Below are 18,222 nucleotides of genomic sequence, written 5' to 3'. Positions count from 1 at the left end.
TGAACAAATAAAATAGAATATTTATGGCAAATTAATTATCTTAACACCTTAACATTTGAAATTTTAACATTCACATAAATGCATTTAACCACATTCAATCAACTTATTTATGTCCATTTCCTACAGGGCTACACCCTCCCCCATCAACACGTCTGATGTCCTCAGCAGACTAACATCTTAAGTAACTTAATGAACTGCATGGTAACAGGAAATGGGTAAAGTGTTTAACATTAGCTGTCTTTTTAGCCCTTTCCAATCTGTATCACAATACCTCTGTGTACAATAGTCAATGGTTGATCTCGAGATTTTCCTGGTTTATCGTAGGTCAACCTTACTACTGGTTTCACTGACCTTTTGGGCCTAGTCCTCTTTGTAGGTAGTCTTGAGCCAGGGCTACTAGACTGTCTTACACCTTCATCACTGTTCGAACCATCGTCAGGCTCAGTGCTGGCTTCATGGTCAGTGTCACGGTCAGAGTCTACAGGAGAATGATCTGGTCGGTCAGAGTAGTTGTCACTCAGTGGAATGCAGTCTCCCACCTGTTCCCCTCTACTCACAGTGTCATCCCTCCTCTGAACCATTTTCTCAAAATAAGTCCTATAGGGTCTAGATGGCAAACCACCCTCAAAATCAGATGACTCACTTGAACTCACCCCTTCACTTTGTATGGAATGATGGGTGCTAACCCTCTCAGGCCGCTTCTGGCTGTCTAATCTCTTTGCTCGCTTATTTGATGCATCCTGTGAGTACTCCATCATTGGGATTCGCACTAAGTCTCCTATAGGAAGAAGATTATCCCTATGTAATGTCCTGACTCTGTCCTTGCCATTCTGGGATTTTACTTTGTAGACCGGCAAATTTGGCATTCTGGCCACAACAACATAGGGAACGTCACACCAGCGATTCTCAAGCTTGTGTTTCCCTTTTATTCCAAGATTTTTCACCAACACTCTGTCACCTGGCTCTAGAGTCTGGGCCACAAGTCTCTTGTCATAAGTCCTCTTGTTTCTCAAGTGCGACTTGCCAGAGGCTTCTGCAGCCAGCTCATAAGCCTTCTGCAAATCCTCCTTCAGTTTGGTGACATAGGAAGAGTGCTGATGTTCTGCCCTTTCATTTAGATGTGTCCCAAAACACACATCCACTGGAAGTCTAGCTTCTCTTCCAAACATCAAGAAGTACGGCGAATATCCGGTAGCATCACATTTAGTGCTGTTATAAGCGTGCACAAGATGTGTAACATACTGACTCCATTGCCGCTTCTTTTCCTGCTTCAGAGTCCCTAGCATTGACAACAAGGTCCTGTTAAATCGTTCGGGCTGAGGATCACCCTGAGGATGGTACGGAGTAGTCCGCGACTTCCGTATGCCAAGGATTTTCAGCATTTCCTTAATGAGTCTCGACTCAAAGTCTCGTCCCTGATCCGAATGAATCCGGGCTGGCAAACCGTAGTGCACAAAATACTTCTCCACCAAAACCTTGGCGACTGTGAGAGCCTTCTGGTTTTTGGTTGGAAATGCTTGGGCATATCTTGTGAAATGGTCTGTGATCACTAGCACATTACTTATTCCTTTGGAGTCAGGCTCCATGGACAGGAAATCAATACAGACCAACTCCATCGGCCCTGTGCTGACTATTTGGTGCAGTGGTGCCACTCTTTGGCATGGAGTTTTCCTCAAGAGGCACTCTCCACAGTTTTTTATGTAGTGTTCTGCCTCGACAGACATCTTGGGCCAGAAGAATCTGCTTCGGAGCATATCAACTGTCCTTTCCACGCCCATATGACCTAAGTCATCATGCATGGATTTCAGCACCACAGCTCTGAATTCAGCAGGTAGCACCAGTTGGTAAGTCTTTTCTCCTGCACGACTTATACTCAGTCGGTGAAGGAGTCTGTCTTTCATAATCAACTTTCCCATTTCTCGTTTCATGGCAAGTAAGTCTGGGTTTGTCTTGATCTCATCTGGCCATTTGCCACTCTTTATGGCCTCAATGGTTGGTCTTATTACAGGATCTTGTTCCTGTGCTGCCATTAGCTCAGGCTTGGACAATTGCCTCAGATTGTTCAACTCCAAGTTTGTAGAAAAGGTGTAAGCATCAGGCACACAATCTGGATGGGCTCCAAGCTGCTGCGCGTATCTTGGTGAGTCCTCAGGAGAATTAAGGCCACCAACTCTCTGGCAAATAGACTTAACACTCTCCTGAGAGATGTTTCGCATTTCTGTCTTCCTTTCTCCTGGCTCCATCCGGGACAACAGATCAGCATCAATGTTGTTTCTGCCAGGTCGGTAAACAATGTCAAAGTCATACACTGACAAATCTGACAACCATCTATGTCCTGTCGCATTGAGTTTTGCTGACGTAAGGACATAGGTTAGCGGGTTGTTATCAGTGTACACTGTAAAGCGGACTCCATAGAGATAATCGTGGAATTTCTCAACCACGGCCCACTTAAGAGAGAGAAATTCAAGCTGATGGATGGGATAATTCTTTTCTGATGAACTGAGTTTACGGCTGGCAAATGCAACCGGCCGAAGCCCTTCAGGATGCTCTTGATACAAGACTGCACCAAGACCTGACAGGCTAGCATCCACATGCAGCACATATGGCTTACTAGGGTCGGCAAAGGCTAGAACTGGTGCATTCGTGAGGCAGGTTTTAATAGCTTCAAATGCCTCGGTGCACACTTGATCCCATCTGTCTCCAAAGGGATCCCTCTCATCCAAATAGGCATGACTCTGCCCTGTCTTGGGTCTCCTTCCCCGCTGAGTTGGGGCGTACCCTTTAGTGAGGTCTGTCAAAGGGCGGACAATGGCTGAGTAATTGTGGATAAACCTCCGATAGTATCCACAAAACCCTAGAAATGATCGCAAGGTCTTAAGGTTGTGCGGCCTGGGCCAGTTCACGACAGCCTCCACTTTGCCGGGGTCGGCTGCGACACCTTCTGCTGACACTATGTGACCCACATACTTGACTTGCGTCTGACAGAACTGACATTTGTCAAGTGAAACCTTGAGTCCTGCCTCTTTGAGTCTGTCCAACACTTTCAGGAGTCTCTCTTCGTGCTCCTCTAGTGTTTTTCCAAACACTATTAAGTCGTCCAGGTAAACTAGTACCTGGAGCAAGTTCATGTCACCGACGACCCTCTCCATCAACCTTTGGAAGGTCGCAGGAGCGCCAGTGATGCCTTGAGGCATCCGCTCAAACTGATAGAAACCTAGCGGACATATGAAAGCGGTTTTCTCTTTGTCCTCCTCCTTCATGGCTATCTGGTAGTAGCCACTCCTTAAGTCCAGGACGGAAAACCATTTGCTTCCAGATAGACAATCCAGAACTTCATCAATCCGGGGGGTTGTGTATTGATCAGGCACAGTGCGGCTGTTGAGTGTGCGGTAATCAATGCACATTCTGACTTCTCCATTTTTCTTTCGAACAATGACAATTGGAGAGGCATAAGGACTCCTAGACTCCTTAATTATGCCTGCTGCCAATAACCTCTGTATGTGACGACGCACATCATCAATATCAGCTGGAGCAATGCGTCTGGACCGCTCACGAAATGGTCGCGGGTCTGACAGACGAATTGTATGCTCTACATCTCTGGCTAACCCCACATCAAGTTCATGAGAAGAGAATACATCGGCCCTTTCAGACAATTTCTGACGGAGCCTGGCTTTCCACTCCTCTGGAACAGGAGATGAGCCAAAGTTGATAAGACTGATGTCAAATCCCTCAGACACCAGCTGTTGTTCTGACACGGTTGTAACAACATCAGTCGTGCACAGACAGCCTAAGGTGGTGCCAGCTGGAATCGTTATGTCTTTAAGTGACTCGTTTTGCAGAAGAACTGTGAACTGGTTAGCATCCACAGCATTGCTTGGGATTGTCATGGACTGTAACAATACACCAGCGGGAAGAGGGTTGGTAGAAGAAGCTTCTACCATCAAGATCTCATGAGGCAAGGGCTGTTTTAGCTCAACTTTACAGGTTGCTTTACAGCTGCTCCCTGCAGGTAGCACAAGAGAACCAGGACCCTGCCACTTGACACACCCTACTTCATCATCATCTTCTTCCTCAGGGCAAGCACTGTGCACCATCAAGGGTGAAACAGACACACCTGAGGTACCCTCACAGAGCTGGGCTAGCCTCTTGGGAAGGTTGGCACTGGCATTGGTTCCTAAAATCACTGGAGTCTGGTCAGGGCCTGGGGGGTCAGGACATATCAGTGCTAGGACTGACATAGTGGTTGGTGCTCCCACTACTTTCTTTGGAAACTCTATGTCCACCACCACATAGCCACGATATGGGTAGCTTGAATCACTCAATCCCCAAATGTTTAGCCGACTCACAGGGTGAATAGGGATATCTGATAGGTATCTCTGGTACCAAGACTCAAAGATTATGCTGACTCTTGAGCCGCTGTCTAATAATGCATTACACAGGTGCCCATTGACTTTCAGTGGCTCTAAAGATGGTGTCCCAATCAGGCCTTCTGGAAGCCCATGGGACTCCAACACGTCCACTGCACTTTTCCTAATTGTACCAGCCACTTCTTCGGGGATGGTTTTACCTGTAGCTGGTTGGGGTTTACCCCTGGTTTTCTTGAGAACTCCAAGGAGTCTCTGAATAACCTTGTTCTGGTTCTCAGGCTTGTTACACTTTGGCGCTATGTGGCCATTTTCCCCACAGTGGTAACAAAAGCGTTCTTCTGAGTCAGGTGACTGCCTGGCTGATGGAGTCCCCACCGCCATCACAGTTGGAGAAGCTCCTGCCTGACAGGACAGCCGTGTACCTACTTTCTTTTGCAACTGCTTCACTTGTTTCTTTAGGGCAACCACTTCAGGGTCCACATTATTCTCTGAAGCTAGCTCTCTGCTATCCAACTGCTTTTCACCCTTCTCTGTTTCTGCAGGAGAATGGGTAGCAAGTGCTGCAAACATGGCTTTTACTTCTTTGAGTTCTGCTTTCAGGCTCTGTATCTCAGATTGCCTGTTGTCAGCTTGTGGCTTAACTTGAACCGAGCTCACTGAGCGGTTCAGCTTAACTCTGGAAGCTTCATATTCTTCCTCTATGCGAATTTCTCGCAGTAGTTCAAGGAAGGTTGGGGGTTTGGTCCTCCTCTCTCTAAGACGGAGGTTAATTAGCATTAAGTCAGCATCTACTGCACCTTTAAGTAGCTGCTCAACACGTGCGGTGTCCATACTGTTAACTGGGATACCACCTCTTTGTACAACTTTTGTCAAAGCACGCTCTAACCTGCGGAGAAAATCAGACAACTTTTCCCCAGGTTGTTGCTGCAACAGTCTAAAGGCAAAATACAAGTCATCTCCGGACTCTGCCAGTCCAAAGGCACTCTCTAACGCCTCTAAACATCCTTCAGGGGTCACATCCGGATCAGATAAACGCACTGCTTTTATCACATCTAACGCTGGCCCCTTTAAACTCTCTATGACTCTCCTCCTTTTTTCTTTTGGAGAGCCAGGACACTCTTCGACCAGCAGGTATGCTTGCTCTAACCAGTGGTCAAATTGTTCCTCACCCGCTGGGGTGGGGATGTTACCTGAAAAAATTCTCAGGCGTCGGTGTCCTGCATTCTCTGGGGACGGTTTAACTGTTTTGTCCAGCAGGTCACCAACAGCACGCAAGATGGACTCAGTAGGAGACACTGGCTGTGATCCAGCCAATAAAGCTTGCACATCCTCGGCAGACTTTCCTTCAGCCTCCAACAGAGCTTTCAGTTTACCAGCAAAATCTTCCTCAACCCCAGGAGTTTCAGCTACTACACAAATTGGCCATGCTGTCAATCCATCGGGAGAGCGAACTTCTTTTGGGACTGCTGAGTCAGTTACTTTTTGTCGACACTCACAAAGCACTAACACTTGATTGTCTGTGTCACTTAGCATTCGTCCTCTGACTCTTACGCGCCCAAGACACTTGATAGTCTGTAGTGCATCTTCTATCTGCGCAATCTCTGTGTGCTCTGGAACTACAGTCAGTAAAGCGTGATTTTCATCTAATGTCTCTCCCCTACACCAGTTCTTCAATCTGGTCACTAGGTTGGTATCCATGTCAAAGATCCTCTATTAACATTCCCTCATGTAATACAGTTAGAAACTCAATAAATTTTTTTTTCTTTGTTTGTTTTTATACACATCAAATATAACACAATCCCAGCGGTGCCTCCATTTATGTAACCCACATACTACTGATCGGTATGAATGGGCCCTGAGTTCGTATTCAACGACATTAATTACTTAACCACTATAACATCACACACTCTACAATTGGAATTAACAATACCACACTTTAATTAGAAAACCACCAAAAACACACTTAAATCAATATTTCAGTTCTTTCAGGTCAATTAACGGTTCAAATATACATGTATCCCCACACCCAACAGTCCCAAATAAGGTTATTAAACAAAACAAACCCGTTGCAGGCCTGATTCGGAGCTCGGGTACGGTGAGACCAGAAACTTTGCGGTCCTTTCACTCAATTAGAGCCAAAATAAAATAATAAGCCAACAGTACCTTTTTCCAATATGGCGGTGCAAACGTTCAGTCCACGTTGTCCCACGCAGGCAAGAAACACAGGGAATACCCGTCTGGTCGCCGTTTCCCGCGTAGCCAGAGGAACTCTGAACTATAGGTAGCTCAGCGCGCTATCTGGGATCCTCTTTTGTCTGTGTGCGGTAAGAGTCAGCCGAGTCCTGTAGCGATTAGCCGGGCTAGCCAACCGCAGCTTTCAGACGATCAGCGCGGCTAATTTCCGCTCGATTATCCAGCGAGCAAACCACGACTTTCAAGTCCAAACACTTAGAGGCGTAGGCTGCGCCAAATTAAACTGTCCTCCTTCCGTCCACCTGGCCGATGCCCGAACACGGAGTACCAGTTTAACTCTCCATAAAACTTTCACTTTTTCAGTCAAAGTCTAGCGCACCTCTCTTCTCGGGTCTCTCTTTTTCCTTCTCCCTCGCGCACACTCACACCACCTCCAATCAGCAGCCAGTACAGAAACAGGTGACTAAAATGAAACACTAGATTGGCTTTCCTTCACAACAAATGAAATGAACAAATAAAATAGAATATTTATGGCAAATTAATTATCTTAACACCTTAACATTTGAAATTTTAACATTCACATAAATGCATTTAACCACATTCAATCAACTTATTTATGTCCATTTCCTACAGGGCTACAGAACTTTGTTTTTCTTGTTTTCATTTTTGCTTATGAGGATGAGGTTTGGTGATGGAGGCACAAAATCTGCAGAGTTCTTTATGAGGCCTCACAGACGAGGAGCTGTTACAGACTGAGTCTGGTGGAAAGTCTTTTCAGGTTAGAGAGAAATTTTTAAAGGTTTACACTTCATTTTAAAATGTGTTTTATTACGAGTGGAATTCAGTTCAGTTCAATTCAATTTTATTTATATAGCGCCAAATCACAACAGTCACCTCAAGGCGCTTTGTATTGTGTATTGACTTATAAAATACAAGACTTCTATTACAGGCTTTTGTTTTCCCATCAATCACAAACAAAAAAAATGTGTGTGTGTGTGTGTGTGTGTGTGGTGGTGGGGGGGGGGGGGGGGGGGGGGGGGCAGGAGGAGGAGGGGAGGTGAAGGAACTCAGGGGCGCCTAATCAGCGCCGTGCCTCTGTTACTGATATCATATGCACAGCTGTTAAATACAGAAAATGCCAACTAGAGAAATAATTTTGCCACATTGTTTTGGCGCCCCCCCTCTTGTGAGGCACCCCTATGCATTGCATTTAGTGCATACCCACTTTTTGCGCCACCTTCGAAGGGTGGCTGGCCTCTCCATTAGAGATAAGGTGAGGAGTGCGGCCATCCAGGAGGGGCTCAGAGTAGAGCCGCTGCTCCTCCACATCGAAAGGAGCCAGTTGAGGTGGCTCGGGCATCTGATTAGGATGCCTCCTGGCCGCCTCCTGGGTGAGGTGTTCCGGGCATGTCCCACCGGGAAGAGGCCCCGTGGTAGACCCAGGACACGCTGGAGAGATTATGTATCTCGGCTGGCCTGGGAACGCCTTGGGGTCCCTCCGGATGAGCTGGAGGAGGTGGCTGGGGAGAGGGAAGCCTGGGCTTCTCTGCTTAGGCTTCTGCCCCTGTGACCCGGCCCCGGATAAGCGGAAGAAAATGGATGGATGGATGGACTTGGCAAAACTGACCGCAGTGAGAGCCAACAGTTTGTAATTTCCTGCTTGTGGTCTCACAGAGCGAGATCCGGCTTTAGATACATCTGTCATTCAGCACCTTTGCTCAGTGTCCCTGAAAAATAAGCTACCTTCCATATTTGAATATGTTGTCACACCAACATGCAGATAGTTCTATATCATATAAACACTGACTATCACTTTAATTTTAGGGGGGGCACGTTGAAAACTTTGGATAGTTTTTCTTCAATCATAACAAGTGTATTGTTACAATGAAGTATTTGCCATCTCGCAGTATACAGTCATATAATGAACATTAAAAAAGAATTGGACGATAAATTAACATATCTGTATTTTCATACTAGAGTGAAGCAAACAAGCACTGCAGGCCTGGCAAAAAACACCTGTAGGGTAGGTGTTAGTTATTAATGAAGCTGTCTGAAAGAAACTGATGACATTCATATGTCCAAGGGATGTGCGCTCAACCCTGGTGTAAACTGAACTACTGGGCCATAATCACTTCACCTGCCACAGCAAAGTAAATCCAGTCCTTGAGGGTTTTTTCCTAACTTTTAACCTTTTAAAGCTTCACTCTATATTAGTTAATATGCTGTTAGCTAATATAATTCTAATTCTGAATATAAATTTGAAAAAGGCTACCGTCAATATCTATTACAATGTAATTTTTTTAACACGTTTTTACCATGAATGAGGCTAATTGGCAGCATACTTACGTTTTTAAAAACATGCTGCTGTCAGAGTCTAGTGCTTTCTGTGGGTCTGCAGTGAGTGCACTGTTTGATGGCACACTATCTGTAGGTGGACCAGGTCCTGTCTGGAAGGCTGAAATGACTGAGATAGTCCTCAGGTCAGCAGATCTTGTCATGTATCGTCTGTGTGGCAGACAGGAAGGAGGACCCCAAATGCAGGACACGTCAGGCACAGGTAAAAAGTAACTCTTCTTTTATTTTTAGGTGTTTAACAAAAAGGCCAAACTAGCAGAGCTAGTGGAAAAATACAGAGCAAAAATACGAAGGCGGAACAAGACACACAGCAGGAGACGAATACGGGACCGCGACGCGACAACAGGCACTGGAAACACAAGACTTAAATACACAGGAGGGCTAATGAGGGAGGTGGAAACAGGTGGTAACACAGGTGATAATACTGACGAGACCAGGGGAAGCAAAACTAAACACAAGAGACCGGGACTGGATGGCTATCAAAATAAAACAGGATGTAAGACGATGGAACAGAGACACAGACCTGAGAATGCAGAGAGAACACCAGGGACTAGAAATAACAATTAACCTCACCACCAAAAGAAACCCAAACAGAACAGACAAGATGAAGCCAAACAACACCACACAGGGTCCCGGACCATGACAGTACCCCCCCCCCCCCCCCCCCCCCCCCCCCCCCCCCCCCCCCCCCCCCAAGGGACGGCCCCGGACGTCCCAACCAAAACAAAACAAAACAAAACAAAACCAGACCAGGGCGGGAGGAGGGGGAACCGGATGGAGGGACCGAAACCAGCCAAACCCGGGAGACAAAACAGAAGTCAAAAACAGTTCAGGGGGTCTGCCAGGGAAGTGACAAGGTCCAAAACAAAACAAAAATACAGGGCAAACCAAAAATCGGCACCACCAAGCCAGAAAAAACAGTCCAATAAACAGTTCAGGGTACGAGGACAAAGATGGCCGAAGCAATCCAGAGAACCAAAACAACAAAACACAAAGAACCAGAAACAAAAAACACAGGGCCCAAACAAAAAACAGCACAAGGCCAGAAAACAGTGCATAATGTTCAGGGGGCCGCCCAGGCCAAGGGGCAGAAATCACAGGCCAGGAAAAAGAAGGCTCCTCAGGAGGCCAACCACGCTCCCAGCGACGGCGACGAAGCAGGTCAGGAGCATGGACCATGACAGATCTGCCCCAGCGGCTTTGGTGTTAATGAAATAACAGGTGGACTAGGGGGGCAATATTGAGACAACCTCCCAAACAGGAATGGTTTTACAGGAGGAGGCCAATGATGTTTTTTTCCCTCCTCATCGTTTTGGATGTTTTTTTCTCTAGTTTTGCATTTGGCTAGGGTCATCCATCCATCCATCCATCCATCCATCCATCCATCCATCCATCCATCCATCCATTCATTCATGTATCCATTTTCTTCTGCTTATCCAGGACGGGGTGCAGGGCCAGTGGCCTCAGCAGAGAAGCCCAGGCTTCTCTCTCCCCAGCCACCTCCTCCAGCTCATCTGGGGGGTCCCCAAGGTGTTCCCAGGCCAGCCAAGAGATATAATCTCTCCCGTGTGTCCTGGATCTGCCTCCCAGTAGGACATGCCTGGAACACCTCACCCATAAGGTACCCAGGAGGCATCCTAGTCAGATGCCCGAACCACTTCAACTGGGTCCTTTTGATGTGGAGGAGCAGAGGTGCTACTCTGAGCCCCTCCCAAATGCCTGCACTCCTCACCCTATCTGAATCCAAAGGGACATACCACCTTCACTCATACAGGCCTACTGTAAGGATTTTGTAGTTTAGATTTTCACTGCAGAAAAATCATGAAATTGTATTTAATGGTTTTATAAATCTTCTCCCAGCCTCCTCACAACCTTAACACAATCTACAGAGTGGATCCTCTTCAAAAGCAAATCCAGACTCTTCTAATCCCACCAGTTCATCAGGATCCAGGAGTGTCAGCTTAAGATTCATGTGCTGACATTCAGGTGCGTTACATTCAGTCTGTGTTTAGATCAGGTGGAGGTGAGGGGAACCAGATCAGAACAGCTCCACTTGCACTGAAGAGATGGAGCAGGTGAATAGTTTTCCTACTTATCATCACATTTCCAGGTTAGAGGCTGCTTACTGTGACGCTGATATCCATATCTGTAATTGTCACTCCAAATTATGACCTTTTACATGTTTATGTAACCACGTCTGACCACAGCAGGCTTCATGCTTGTGGGATCTAACATTTTGCTTTGTCTCCTGAAATGCACACACACTCACAGTGCAGTGTGACATGGAACAAAATGAAAGAGCACAACGTGCAGCGTATGCTCTGTTAAATATTCCACAAGCTAAAGATCTCTGCACAAAGCTGCATAAAGAGGAAAATGTATAATATTCACATGATCTGTGAGAGTGTGGAAAAGTCCTTCCATCAGAGCTGTGGCTGATCACCCACACACCAGTGAGTTCACAGAGTGGATGCTGATTTTGTGTCCATAAAGTTTGTGTTTACTCTGCTTACCTGTTTTTAAAGGGTCAGGAGGTCAGAGCTCCCTGAGGGATTTCCAGACAAAGATGGAGCTCCTTCATCTGTGTGTCATTAGCTCAGTCTTCACAAGTAAACAAGTACTCAAGCAGTATAATGATTTTTATTGCAGCATTATGTCGCCCCTGTTTTGTTTTAACTATTTGTTTGCAGGTGTCTGTGTGGTTCATATATATATTATTCTTTAACAGAGCAGCAAACAGCGGTCTTCTCTGCTGCATGAATCGCTGCCACGGTAGAAGCAGCAGCAGAGTGGACGTCTTCACTGAGAGCCGTGCTCTCCTGTGGCAGCTGCTCTTCGATGGTACGATTGACTTTACTTTGGTTTTAGTTAGGTTTTTTAACAGGGAAGATAATTTGATAGCAAAAAGTGTCCTGTGTTCTTTTAATTTAAGGATTGGTTGAATTCTGTCCAAAAAGGTCTTCGATGAGCTGATGGTTGTGAGAAGGACTGAAGAAGAGGTCGTGATCCTCCTGAAAGAAATGAGGCAGCACTGGACGTCTGACAGGCAGAGGGAGCTGAGTCTGCAGGACGCTGCTGTGGAGGAAGGTAGGAACAGAGAGAGGATGGTTGAACTTGTTCCAGTATAATTCTTTAAGTATCTGTTCTAAGAGCTTTTTAAACAAGCCAAAATATCCTTCTGGCTCACTGAACTTTGAAAAAGTTTGAGCCATTCATGGTCTTTTTTTGATTGCCTGTTAGAAGGCTATTGTGGTTTACTTAGCCTGCTTAAAACGAAAAAGGTTTGAGTGTTCTTCATGTGCCAAAATCCTGACTTTCTCCAGCTTCATTTATGTGGCAGTTTTATCCTGAGAAAAGTAATTAAAGATTCCCAACTGACTGTGCTGTGTGATTCAGGTCTGTGGGCACACTGAGCTCAAAGCTAAACTGCAGATGCAGGTGAAGGTGTCGGAGAGGAATACCTCAGGATCTTCCAGACTCCTGGGACTCCTGCAGAACCACTGAAGGGGCTTGATGATGAAGATGGCAGAGGGATGTATGAGAGCACTTCAGAAAGCAGTTGTGATGATGAGGATGTGTAGCTGTGTGACACCAGCAGAGGTATGGATCTGATTCTCTGATCATTCTCTAAACTTTTTCCATATTTAATGTTGTAATAACTTTGCATTCTCTGTTAGGCGCCTCATGGACGATGTCCATCAGCATGACTGCTCTCTTCTGGCAAGACCTCACCTGCTGCCTCCTCCCTCCATCCCTGACAATCACAGCTGACTATTGTGTTGAGCTTCTCTGTTAAATCAGTTAAATGTAAAGTCCTCAGATCAAACCCGCCACACCTTTGGTCAAATGCAGCAATTTGCTCCTCACCATCATCCAGCTCTACATCAGGTGTGTGCACTGTGAAGATTCAGTCCTGGAGCTGGCCGCAAGAAACAAACATGTGATTCACTGAGCCTGTTGCTTCAGCTGCTCTTTTCACTCTGTGGATTTCAGAGACCTTTTGCTAGAATGGCAGTTTATTCTTTAGAATTAGACCATCAGCAGCCGTTTGCAACTATCTGAGATTTGGTGTCACCTTCTCCATCACCACTGTGCTGTGACCAGTGATGTCAGTAACACGCTACTTAGTAATGCGTTACTCTAATCTGACTACTTTTTCTCAGTAACAAGTAATCTAACGTGTCACTATTTGCAATCCAGTAATCAGATTAAAGTTATTTATCCAAGTCACTGTGCGTTACTATTTTTGTCATTTTCCTCAGTACAAAGATATGTTTTTGCTTTCTTCTTGCGTCTCGGGGAGTGACGTCTGGCAGATGCGACAGTTAAGTCCCGTTTTTAGCACGAGGACAATAACATCACACAAACACACAAATGTAAACAATGGAGGGAGGAGAGAGATGCACGTTTTCTAGCTGAAATACAGGCTCTATTGTGAGTCTGTGTCAGCTCAAGATGACAATATCATGGTTAGTTGTGCGCTCTGTGCTGGCGACAAAGTGCTATCTAGTTTCAAAAACACTACGTCAAATATGAGGAAACATCTGGAGTCACGGCGCAGTCAAACTTACAGAGCGAGTCGCAACAGGTGGAGCGAAGCAGAGCTGCAGTTAATGCAGCAGCCCCCCAGCACCCAAACAACAAAAGCTGGACTCCGGTACAAACCAGTAAGTGGGGAAGAGCTAAAAAAGTTGAAAAGCCCTCTGCTGCAGTAAGTAGTAGAGGCTGGTGTTGTGCCAAAAAGTGATCGTCTGCCAAACAGCAAATTTCTTTATTTGCCAAAAAATCATTCGATGTATTTAAACGGCCGTAAATGACTTGCTGACCTCTGTGAAGCATATATCAAACATATCTCTCATGAATGATATCAGGTAATATTGAGTGAGAAACAGCATTTCTATCACAAGATAGAAGCTGCACTCAGTTTTTGGCAAAGTGACTTTTATATATTCGTTTTTTTTTTTTCAAGGTAAAATCTGTCTGACATTAAAAATTTTTAAATAGAAATCTGGCTCAAAGGCTGCAGAAATCACAACTAATATAACATCACAGATCTATAAAGATATTTGAAGTGGCCAAAAAGCTCTGGATTGATTATGATGTAGGTACAATAACACAGACTCCTAAAGACTGTTGAAAAACACGTTATTTCTGCATTTTATATATAAGCCCTTCATAAATAATGTTGACTGCACTCTATTTACCAATATAAGCAAAGACATTACACATAAAAACACACGGAAACATCAGAATCACTTTATGACAGACGATCACTTTTTGGCACAAGACCGGCCGCTGTTGAAAGTAACTAATAAAGTAACTTGTAATCTAACTTAGTTACTTCTAAAAGTAAGTAATCAGTAAAGTAACTAAGTAATTTTTTTAAGGCGTAATCAGTAATCAGTAGTAGGACTACTTTTTCAAGGTAACTATACCATAACTGGCTGTGAATACAGATGAGCTGCTGTATTTCTACTATTTATATACTTTTTATTCATGTAAACATGTAAAGAAAAAGCTGTGACAGCGTGACGTCACATGACACATGACTATGACATCAGCTCAAGACGCAAGTTATCATGTTAGCAGATAAAATACTGCTGGTGGTGCTTCCAGACTTCTGCATGTGTATTTGGTTGTGGCCTGCTGCTTAATGTAACCTAATATAACATCATATTCTAACATGGTGATGACATGTACTGCATGTTCTCCATAATGTTCCTACAACTACAAACTCTGAGATGGTTCAAATTCTGCTCAATTGTGAAATGCACATTTTCATCAGGTTCAGGTCTTATTCTGATCAATGAATCACAGAATCATGTTACATGAGGTCATCCATGGTTTTTATTTCCATATAAAAGTAAATCTGGATATTATATTTAAATCTGGTCCTGTCATTGGACACAGTGTGCATACATTATTCTGTCACTTGACAGCCTGTAATTAGACACCATATTTAAAGTACTGCTGCTTTTGAAGGTGAGATCAAATCACTATTGTTTTTATGAAAAACAATAGTGATTGTTTTTCATAAAAAAAGGAAAAAGTGTAAAAAGAAAAATGCTGAAGAGCTCTCACTGAGTGCTATCAAAGCCTAACACAACAAGGTGTCCAAAATATAAGAAATACTTTATTTATCCCAAAAGTCACTACTGAGTTACAGCAGCCAAATACATAGAAAACAAAAAAGAATTCAATAAATAAAACCTTTAAATATGCTTAATAAGGAGCTTAATTATATAATGAATGCAGGTATGAGGTGGTAAAGCATCCATGAGAGTGAAGCTGAAACAGCTGTTAGAGAAAGTGTTGAGCTGCAGGTCCAGTGAGGGCTGCAAAGGACGGTCAGAATCTACAGCGAATCACAACCACAGACATCTGGATGAGCTCTGCATCAGCTGATGGAGGAATCCAAACAGTGTGTCGACTCAAACTGGATTCAATGACAAATTCGGTGAGTGAAGGACCTGCACCACCTCTTCCTGTGCAAAACACATTAACATGTAATTACTTTTTTGAGGATAACACAAAGCAAGCATGTTCATAGGTGTCAGGGGGAATGCTACACTGTGGTCAATCCACAGACAAAAGGCGGATCGGATCAAGTTCGATTTTTCTGACTTTCGCAAGTGAACAAACAGGACTGACCAATCAGAGCGCTGCATTTAGCAGCATGTGAGGTCATAGCTCAAAACACGCACCGATGTACTGACTATACAGTGATGTGGGAACAATAAAATCAAACTATTTTACCTCAGACACACAGCTACAGGCTGCTCCGGGTCAGTCGGCTCTCTGATATTATCCTCTGTCTCCTCACATGTGATCCCAACTCTGCCAACAAGAGCTCAAACTGTCCCACTGACATCCTGAAATATGCGCGAAAGCATCCGTGATGCAGCTTCAACTCCGGGATCAAACCATGAAACTCTCCCTGCTGCTGTTTCTTATGAGTTGGATGAACCCATAAACTCTCTTTCTTCCTTCTCTTGTTTAGAAACATCAGCACCTCATTACATCATTGCTTGATGATGACTGCATTTTTTTTCCACCGTGCGTTATATGAGGAGGATTTATTCGCAAAAACGCAATGCGTCCGGTGTGTATGTAGGTTACACGACAGGTTTGCATCCGAAAGATTCGGAATTTCGTGTCGTTTTTACGCAACGCATCCGGTGTGAAAGGGCCTAAAGTCTGTGCAGGAAATCACAGTATTGTCTCAGCTGGGAAGGATACTGCGCTCTGGAGAAACAACAACACACATTAGAAATACACAGAAAGAAGAGGCAGTGTGTTTTCACAGTGACTTGTTACTTGTGTTCCTTCTATAGGAGTTTAACCTGCTAACTGGCAGTGTCCCGCCTGCGGGACGTTTGCAGTGCTTTCCAACTTTAAAGCCTTGTAGCCTCATAGTCACACTGTAGTCTGCCCTTACGATGTTTTTATATGACAAACTAGACCCTCAGAATTGGATTGACACCTCATTTGGCCAATCATGCTATAAAATGGGTTTTCCAGAGCCAATAGTATCCATACAGCGTCATGTGACTTCTCTGGACATGCTCGAAATGCTCTCCAATCGTTCTGATTGGTCAACTCTGACCCAAAATCTAAAACCACAGATATATAGCCAATAAAATTCCTTACACGTGGGTATATGGGGTGTGTTTTCAGATGAATCCACAAAGTTGCTGCTTACATGTGCAAAGTCAAGGCAGAGGTAAGACTGTGGGCCGTAGTGACTCGAGAGTGTTTACAGTACTTTTTCTCACTAAGAGATTGTATAAATATCTCAAAACAAGCTATATTTCGTCAACGAAGTGAAAAAGTGACTCGCGACATTATTTATTAGAGGACTTTGTCCCTGATTCGACCAGTTTTATCGCTGCAGAATGAACACGAAAGAACAGCTGTTACTCTGAAGGTGTTTCAGAGTTAGGGAGGCGAGAAAAGGGCCCAGAGAAAGTACAGGAGGTGAGGAAAGAGCCTGGAAAAACAAAAGGTGGTGATAAAAGAGATTTGGAAACAGCAAAGGAGATGAGAAAAGAGCGTGGAGAAAGTAAAGGAAACAAGGAAAGAGCCTGGAAAAAAGTACAGTAGTCAAGAAATGGGCGTGGAAAAAAGATAAAAACTGGAAAAAGTGAGGGAGACAAGAAAAGAGCCTGGAAACGGCAAAGCAGGCAGGCAAAGAGGCCTAAGAAAGGAAAGAAGGTGAGGAAAGAACCTGGAGAAAGGAAAGGTGGTTAGGAAAGAGACTGGAGAAAGGAAAGGTGGTTAGGAAAGAGACTGGAGAAAGGAAAGGTGGTTAGGAAAGAGACTGGAGAAAGGAAAGGTGGTGAGGAAAGAGGCCGGAGAAAGGAAAGGAGGTGAGGAAAGAGCCTGGAGAAAGGAAAGGTGGTTAGGAAAGAGGCCAGAGAAAGGAAAGGTGGTGAGGAAAGAGGCTGGAGAAAGGAAAGGTGGTGAGGAAAGAGGTCGGAGAAAGGAAAGGAGGTGAGGGAAGAGCCTGGAGAAAGTAAAGGTGGTGAGGAAAAAGATTGGAAACAGTAAAGGAGGTGAGAAAAGAATGTGGAGAAAGAGCAGGACGCAAAGAAGAAGTGTGGAGACAGTAAAGGATGCAAGGAAAGACACTGGAGAATGTACAGGAAGCGAGAAAAGTGGCTGGGGAAAACAACGGAGCCAAGGAAAGAACCCAGAGAAAGTAAAGGAAGAAAGGAAAGAGGCAGGAGAAAGAAAAAGAGGCAAGAAAAGAGTCTGGAAAGAGAAAAGGAGGCCAGAAGAGATACCTCTGAAAATAAAGGTGACGAGAAAAGAGGACAGAAAAAGTAAAGGAGGCAAGGAAAACTCTTCCTTATCTCCTTTACTTTCTCCGGCCTCTTTCCTCACCTCCTTTACTTTCTCCAGCCTCTTTCCAGGCCTTTTGTACTGTCTCCAGGTTCTTTCCTTGTCTCCTTTACTTTCTCCAGGGTCCTTCTTAGCCTCCTGTACTGTCTCCAGGCTCTTTCCTTGTCTCCTTTACTTTCTCCAGCCTCTTTCCTCGCTTCTTTTACCGTTTCCATTCTCTGTGCTCGCCACCGTTAGTGTTCCCATTTTTTTTCTTTGCCTCCCTCATTGTCTCCAGTTTTTATATTTTTTCCAGTCTCTTTCCTCGCCTCCTGTACTTTCTCCAGTCTCTTTCCTCGCCTCCTGTACTTTCTCCAGGTTCTTTCCTCACCTCCTTTACTCCTTCCAGGCCTCCCTCACTGTCCTCGGGCTCTTTCCTCGACCCCTTTGCTGTTTTCAGTCTCTTTTCTCGGCACCGTTAGTC

General features: G+C 44.8%; 1 long non-coding RNA gene across 1 annotated transcript; it reads left to right on the top strand.

Annotated features, from left to right (window-relative positions):
• Positions 1-10,794: 10,794 nt before the first annotated feature.
• LOC115779779 (uncharacterized) lies at positions 10,795-11,973 on the top strand. Its single transcript, XR_004019941.1, has 4 exons — positions 10,795-10,901; positions 11,441-11,524; positions 11,644-11,756; positions 11,873-11,973. It is a non-coding gene; the product is annotated as an uncharacterized LOC115779779 (long non-coding RNA).
• The last annotated feature ends 6,249 nt before the right edge of the window (positions 11,974-18,222 follow it).

The sequence above is a fragment of the Archocentrus centrarchus genome, chromosome 1, assembly GCF_007364275.1.
Source record: "Archocentrus centrarchus isolate MPI-CPG fArcCen1 chromosome 1, fArcCen1, whole genome shotgun sequence".
Taxonomy (NCBI): domain Eukaryota; kingdom Metazoa; phylum Chordata; class Actinopteri; order Cichliformes; family Cichlidae; genus Archocentrus; species Archocentrus centrarchus.
This window is presented reverse-complemented; position numbering and strand designations above follow the sequence as displayed.